The 8,069-nt window shown below is 42.8% G+C and overlaps 2 long non-coding RNA genes across 2 annotated transcripts; both read right to left on the bottom strand.

Annotated features, from left to right (window-relative positions):
* LOC142244505 (uncharacterized) lies at positions 1-2,886 on the bottom strand. The gene is made up of 4 exons (XR_012724561.1): positions 2,822-2,886; positions 1,850-1,891; positions 1,495-1,574; positions 1-276 (listed from the first exon to the last, which is right to left on the bottom strand). It is a non-coding gene; the product is annotated as an uncharacterized LOC142244505 (long non-coding RNA).
* Positions 2,887-4,922: 2,036 nt separating this feature from the next.
* On the bottom strand, positions 4,923-7,266 carry LOC142244504 (uncharacterized). Its single transcript, XR_012724560.1, has 4 exons — positions 7,200-7,266; positions 6,971-7,021; positions 5,852-5,899; positions 4,923-5,041 (listed from the first exon to the last, which is right to left on the bottom strand). It is a non-coding gene; the product is annotated as an uncharacterized LOC142244504 (long non-coding RNA).
* Positions 7,267-8,069: the final 803 nt, after the last annotated feature.

The raw sequence follows: 8,069 nt of genomic DNA, 5'->3' as shown, positions 1-8,069 counted from the left end.
CAGCTCATCTCAAAAGAAGAATTTCTTTTACTGGTACCCAACACCCCGATATTACCATCCTTCTATGCACTTCCCACAATCCACAAAGGAATATAGCCTCTAAAGGGATTCCCAATTGTCTAGGGGATCAATTATCTTATTGGGGTTCCTTTTACTGTTATACAGTTATCGCGGCTTTTCCAACTGAACCATTGTTTTCCTTTTATCGTTAAACAATTATTAATCCTCTGGTATATTTATTGTAGTTAGACTCCATGATAACTACAGCTGAAAGATCTGCGAAGAACACACATCAAAACCAATTAATAGTCACAGTGCATATAATAATGACTTATTAAACCAACAATACAAAAAATAAAAGATATGTAGTACAGTAGTGTTTGTACTCGATTGTGTCAGTACTCCTAAGCCTGAGAGATAATTATAGCTTAAAAAACTGGACATAGAGTAAGATGGAAACACCATGGAGTAATAGTCAGTTAAAGACCTGTAAACAATATATGTGTGTGTGTGTGTGTATACACATAGGCAGAATTTTTTGAGGGCAATCTGGCTTCTGTGGGGAGCCCATGTCCAGAACGCCTTCATTATTATGCTTTGTGTGCTGCCTTTGGTGGTGCACATTTCCAGATAGGGAGTTCTCCTGGGGTTCTGTTGGCACCAATACAGAATGGCAGCGCAGTTTCAGGGGAGCCCATCTCCTTTTCTGTGACATCATCGCATCGGCACAAACTTGTATGCACCAGCCACAAGAACAAGAGGACCCCTGGGGACCAGAGCAGAGCGAGGTGATTCGGTGTTGTGTTTTCTTTTTTTATTAGTTTGTGTATGGGATGTGTGCTTGTATATAGGGAGCTAAGCAGGGGCTTATACTGTATATAGGGACCTATGTATGAGCTATATGAGGGCTTACACTATGTATAGGAGGCTATGTGGGGACTCAAGCTGTATAAAGGGGGATATGTGAGAGTTCATACTGTGTAAAGTGAGATATGTGGGGCTTATGATATATAGGGGACTATGTGAGGGCTCATACTGTGTATAGGAGGCTATGTGGGGACTCAAGCTGTATATAGGGGGCTATGTGAGGGCTCATACTGTGTTTAGGGGGATATGTGGGATTTATGCTATATATAGAGGACTATGTGAGGGTTCATACTGTGTATAGGAGGTTATGTGGGGACTCAAGCTGTATATAGGGGGCTATGTGAGGGCTCATACTGTGTTTAGGGGAATATGTGGAGTTTATGCTATATATAGGGGATTATGGGAGGGCTCATACTGTGTATAGGAGCAATAGGCAGACTCATAATGTATATAGGGGATATATAAGGGCTCATACTGATATAGGGGCTATGTGAGGGCTCATACTGTGTATAGGAGCTCTGTGGGGACTGTATACAGGAGGAGCTTATACTACATATTGATAAGATGATACTGAAAACATCTTGTAAATCTTAAAATCTTTCAATAAATATTTTGAAAACTACTTACGTTTTTCTTTTTTTCACTCATTTTTTCACTCATTCACTGTCATTTTTTTGCTGATGCAGCATGAAAATAATCTGAAGAGCCTAAAAGGAAGACAAACAATTGGTAAAAAGTGTTTAAATGGAAAAGGAAGGACGGGAGAGATAGTGAGTTTAGAAGTCGGGAACTGAAAAGGGAAATGCTTTTCTCTCACTATGGGGCGAATACTGTAGATAGACAGGGAAATATTGTTTTCTTCTGTTAAAAATATACAATATAGTATAGAGAAATAATGGGAAGCCACAAATATATCTAATTATATTATGGGCCTCAGTCTAACAAAATGTTATTTACAACAATGGGGGAAACGTTTCCTTACTTTGGTGGAATGCTCGCTTTCTCTTTGCTGTCCTTTTTGCTGCTGGAAAAATAGAAGAAATGATAACAAGTAAATAGTAAGTAAAATAATAATCCTAGTCCTATAGCGACACAGACAATGAGGAGAATGTCTGACATGTCTCATATACATCGCCACATGATATACAGTAGATCAGACATGGGCAAAGTGCGGCCTGCACCATTCTCTCCGCCGCCGGCGTCCCAGGGTCACCACTCTCTTCATTCCCAGGATGCAGATAGTGCTGAATACATTGGAGGACAAAGCCAACGGCTCCTTCTTCCACCAATCACCAAGTGCAATTGAGACAGCATAGGCCATGACGTCATATCATTGTGCCGGCTGTGCAGAGAGTCAGTGCACCGGAGACCAAAGCAGAGCGCAGCAGCGGAGAAACGGGAGCAAGGTGAGTACCGTATATGTTTTCTTTATATGTATATATATGTATGTGACATGTGTAATTGTAGATTGAAGAGCTATGTGGGTACTCATGCTGTATATAGGAGGGCTATGTAGGGGCTCATACTGTATATAGGGGACTATGTGAGGGCTCATACTGTATATAGGGACTATGTTGGGGCCCATACTGTATATAGAGACTATGTTGGGGTTCATACTCTATCTAGTAGAGGTATTTGGGGACTCATACTGTATATAGGAGTCTATGTGGGGGTTCATAATGTATACAGGACACTATGTGGGGGCTCATACTCTATAGATGAGCTATGTAGGGGCTCATACTGTATTTAGGAGAACTATGTGAGGGCTTTATGATGTATAGTATGAAAATTTTGGTAATAGCTCATTGTATAAATAGCACTTTCACATTCGCTGCATGAGGACAGATCTTCGGCCTTGTAACTACTGGGAAAAACCATTGTATAATTTTACATCTGGAAGAAAGCAGTTAGGACATAAGGACATATCCTCTGGGAAAGGGGTTAAAATACTTACATGTTGCTGATGTTGCTCCTACTCCTTCTCCTCAAGCATTTAGGTATCCACCATTTACATTTGTGTCTTAAAAAAAATCCAGACAAATTGACACTTAGACACTTCACATTATCATTCTGATAAGTATATGACAATATATACAGTGATTTGAAACACAGATACTTAAATTAGCAGAACATATCATCTATATGGTGTGTCTCCTAAATAGATGCAATGAGTTAAAGGGAAATTATCAGTTGAATTAACCCTCCAAAGTCATCTACATGGGCATGTACATCATAGGAAGCTGAATAAAATGATATCTTGATATCTGCGATCCAATGTCTTATTCCAGAAAAGTCCACATTTTCTTAATATGTCAATAAGCTGTTAATAGCTATGGGCTGGACACAGATCTCTATCCAGAGCTTATTTTCAATAAAAGGAGGAGCTAAGAGTGTGAGACATGTATCTTAGGAAACCAGACTGTCAGTCATTACATGTCTCACACCAGTAACACCCCTGTTATGTAAATTAAGCTCTGCAGGTAGATTCTCAGGGAGATCTGAGTCCGGCCCAAAGATCTTAAGAGCTTATTTACATATTAAGCAAACGTGGAATAAGATTGAAATGTAAAGTGCTGTGGACTATGATGGCGCTATAGAAATAAAAATTATTATTATTGTTAGAATGAGACATCAGATCGCAGATATTACGGTATCATTTTATTCAGCTTCCTATGACCTACATGCCTGTATAGGTTTAGACGAACAATCGGGAGCGTAATTCATGAAATCACATTTACTTTGCTTGGACATTTAGGCCGTGATCACATGTAGCATAAATGTTGTGTTTTTACCCGCTTATGTTTTTGCACAAATCTTCGGCTTTGTTTAACCGTCCAAGAATTAGGGGTGCTTCACACACAGCGAGATCGCTACTGAGATCGCTGCTGAGTCACGTTTTTTGTGACCTCATTAGCGATCTCGCTGTGTGTGACACTGAGCAGCGATCTGGCCCCTGCTGTGAGATCGCTGCTCGTTACACACAGCCCTGGTTCGTTTTTTTATTGTTGCTCTCCCGCTGTTAAGCACACATCGCTGTGTGTGACAGCGAGAGAGCAACAATCCTGAATGTGAAGGGAGCAGGAGCCGGTGTCTGACAGCCTGCGGTAAGCTGTAACCAAGGTAAACATCGGGTAACCAAGGTGGTTACCCGATATTTACCTTCGTTACCAGCCTCCGCAGCTCTCACGCTGCCAGCGCCGGCTCCTGCTCCCTGCACACGCTACGTTAAGCGGTGTGAGCTGGTAACTAAGGTAAACATCGGGTAACCATACCCAATGTTTACCATAGTTACCAGTGTCCGGAGCTTCCAGACGCCGGCTCCGTGCAAGCGCAGCGTCGCTTGCCCGTCGCTGCTGGCTGGGGGCTGGTCACTGGTCACTGGTGAGATCTGCCTGTTTGACAGCTCACCAGCGACCATGTAGCGATGCAGCAGCGATCCTGACCAGGTCAGATTGCTGGTCGGATCGCTGCTGCATCGCTAAAGTGTGAAGGTACCCTAAGTGGATGTGATTCAATGAAAACCTCACCCAGTGTCCGTCTAAAGACGCCGCTGAACTGTGCGGTTTTGGTGCTTTTTTTCTCTAGAGGCTTCAATGTGGAACCTAAAAGGCATGGAGAAAACTGCAGGTACTTTTTTACTGCAGAATCAAAGCTTTTCTGTACTATAAAAACAGTTAAAAACGCGGCTTCACATCTGCACCTAAAACGCATCAAATAAGGGGGAAAAGCATAAAAAATGCATCAATAAATGCAATGACCGTTCTAGTGACTTACCTGATGGACTCCGTGTTCGGCCAGGCTTCCTTTACTTCTCTCGTTGGCCTATATGGAAATGTAGCTTTTATTAGAGCCAGTGACACTTACAGAAAGCCCCATGTATATAGAGCGTCTCGTTAATAAATGCTATGACAATTAGTGTAACTAAAGGGGGCTCTCTTCACGCATAAAAAATGCAGTACATTACACATCCACAGCTGTATACACCCTATATAACTGTATATCTCACTATCTTTTTACTTACGGTCTGATGTTATCTTCCCTGATGTTATCCTCCTTGGTGTTATTCTTCCTGTTGTTATCCTCCTTGATATTTTCCTCATTAATTTTTTCCTCCCTAATCTCTATGATGGGGGTCTTCTCTTGTGTTTCTTCTATCTCTTCTGTCTCCTCAGCACTAAAAAACATAATCCATTATAAGAGAGGGTTAGAGCGTGTACACACATTGCAATGATAGTGCGTTTATTGTAACGGTCTTTGCTGTGATTTTGGAAAAACATAACGAGAAATATGCCTCAATTGAGTAGTGTGAACCCACCCTAGTGGAGATAAATCCACCATTCATGAGCAGGTGATATTTTTCTGATGAATTTAGAATTCTATAGGATAGCGCACAGTTCTGCACAGCTCCAGCAGGTGGCGCTACTCAGCCAAAGAACGCTGCCTCTTGTATAGTAAATAGTGGACAGATCAGCGCCACTCTGCGTTTTTTTTATCTTACCTGCTTTTTTTCAGGCTCCATCTAGAAGCTTATAGAGAAAATAAGCACCAAAACCGCACAGTTCAGCGACGTCTTTAGACGAACATTCAGGGGAGAATTCATGAAATCACATCCATTTTGCTTGGACATTTAGGCCGTGTTCACATGTAGCATAAATGCTGCGTTTTTTTCAGCTTGTTTTTTTACAAAAAAATTATTTTCTCCAAATAAATTGGATGTGATTTAGTGAAAACCTCACCAAGTGTCTGTCTAAAGTCACCGCTGAACTGTGCGGTTTTGGTGCTTTTTTCTCTAGAGGCTTCAATATGGAGCCTAAAACACATGGAAATAATTACAGTTACTTTTTTTTACTGCAGAATCAAAGCTTTTCTGTACTATAAAACACTTAAAAAAGCGGCTTCACATCTGCACCGAAAAAACATCAAATAATGGGGAAAAAGCATAAACAATGCATCAATAAATGCAGTGACAGTCCTAGTGACTTACCTGATGGACTCTGTGCTCGACCAGGCTTCCTTTGCTTCTCTCGTTGGCCTATATGGAAATGTAGCTTTTGTTAGAGCCAGTGACACTTACAGAAAGCCCCATGTATATAGAGCGTCTCATTAATAAATGCTATTACAATTAGTGTAACTCAGGGGCGCAGCTATAGGAAGTAATTAGGAAGAAACGACCGGCACCAGACTAAATAGTGTGTGGATGGAATAAGATGTAAGTGTTATGGTGTCTGTGCTGTCATTTGTTTGGGTTTTGTAAAACAGGGATTGTACCAGTGCGCGGAGGCCGGGGAGAGACGACCATTTACACATAGCTATAGGGAGTGCAGGGGTCGCAGTCACATCGGGATCTGTTGCCATCGGGGGCTAAAAGCCCCTCTACCACATTTCAATTAATCAGTATAACAGGTAGTGTGGGACCTCAGATGTTGAAGTTATTCCATTGTTTGTAGCTATGTCTTAAGGCCGCTTTACATGCTACGACATCGCTAAATCAATGTCGTTGGGGGTCACGGAATTTGTGACGCACATCCGGCCGCGTTAGCGATGTCGTTGCGTGTGACACCCATGAGCGATTTTGAATCATCGCAAAAACGTGCAAAATCGCTAATTGGTGACATGCCCCCCTCTTCCCAATTATCGTTGCTGCTGCAGGTACGATGTTGTTCGTCGTTCCTGCGGCAGCACACATCGCTACGTGTGACACCGCAGAAACCAGGAACCTCATGTTACCTGCGGCCGCCGGCAATGAGGAAGGAAGGAGGTGGCCGGGATGTTACGTCCCACTCATCTCCGCCCCTCCGCTTCTATTGGCTGGCCACTTAGTGACGTCGAGGTAATGTCGCGGTGACGCCGAACGCACCTCCCCCTTGAGGGAGGGATTGTTCGGCAGTCACAGCGACGTCGCTGAACAGGTATCTGCGTGTGACGCTGCCGTAGCGATAATGCTCGCTAAGGCAGCAATCACCACATATCGGCCGTACGACGGGGCGGGTGCTATCGCGCTCGACATCGCTAGCAATTGCTAGCGATGTCGCAGCGTGTAAAGTACCCCTTACAGTGAAAAATTAATGAGGACTTCAACCATTGAAGGTCGTGGATTACTTACGGCAGTCTCTCTCTTCTTTCCCACGCGATTTTCACAGATCTTCCAAAGCGCCTGAAATAAACAAATGCCGCTATGGTTAGAAGAATTGATGCTTAGGAAGTCTCTGGAGAAAGTTACCTGACTGAACACAACTGCTATAGATGTGTCTTTGGGTAACTTTTCCCTGGAGTCTCTGGATGTTCTGGGAATGTCAGCGAGTACAAGATATTCTCACCATCTCTCTACTTACATTCTGGTCTTTTCCTTCCTGGCCGGTCTCAGGTGGATTGTATCTACGCCGTCATCTTCTCCCTCCACTTCCTCACTAATGGACACATAACATAGACTCTATATAACGACTCTCAGAAACTACCATTCTTATAATTACTCATTTTAAATGATACATTTTTCTGAAAAGTTCTGCATTTCTATCCGTCATCCCTGTTACCCTGCAGATACCAACCATTAGCATAATAGAGGATGCCATTCATGGCCGGACTGGCCATCAGGTAATTCTGTCAAATACCAGATGGGCCAGTCCTGGCGTGTGCAGCAGCAATTGCGACTCTATTAGCAGTACCAACATTTTCAGGATGCACAAAATTATGACAGCCCCCCACATTGCCCTCAACAGAGGAGTGTGGGAACATCATTCTGTATGGGGGGCATCATATTCTATGGGAACCATGGAAAAGGGGCAAAATAACTGTGTATGTGCTGCAATACTATAAGGAGGCACAGCAGGGGGGTTATAAGAAGACGCACTGGGGAAAGATTATCATTATAGGAAGAACACAGGAGGAATTATTATTATTATTATAACAATGAACAGGAGTGTTTGTATTATTAGAAGTAGATCTGTGATCATTATTAAAAGGGGTCACAAAGCAATTAGTATTATAAGAAGGCACAGGGTTCCCCCCTACCCCTTTATTATAGTCACTTTCCAACGTTTTTATACCTTACCGACGTCACACCAGTCTGCGTCTCTATCTTGTGCCCATAGCATCTGAATAGCTGGAAGTCAGAAGCTACGTCACAGGTATCTATGAGAGCCACAACAAGGCCAGAAAAAGGCTCCCATAGAGATGCATTGAAGAGTGCCCTCCAGGTCACCGGC

Source organism: Anomaloglossus baeobatrachus, chromosome 6, assembly GCF_048569485.1.
Source record: "Anomaloglossus baeobatrachus isolate aAnoBae1 chromosome 6, aAnoBae1.hap1, whole genome shotgun sequence".
In the NCBI taxonomy this organism is placed as follows: Eukaryota; Metazoa; Chordata; class Amphibia; order Anura; family Aromobatidae; genus Anomaloglossus; species Anomaloglossus baeobatrachus.
Note: the sequence above shows the minus strand (reverse complement) of the source record. Positions and strands in the feature narration are given on the sequence as shown.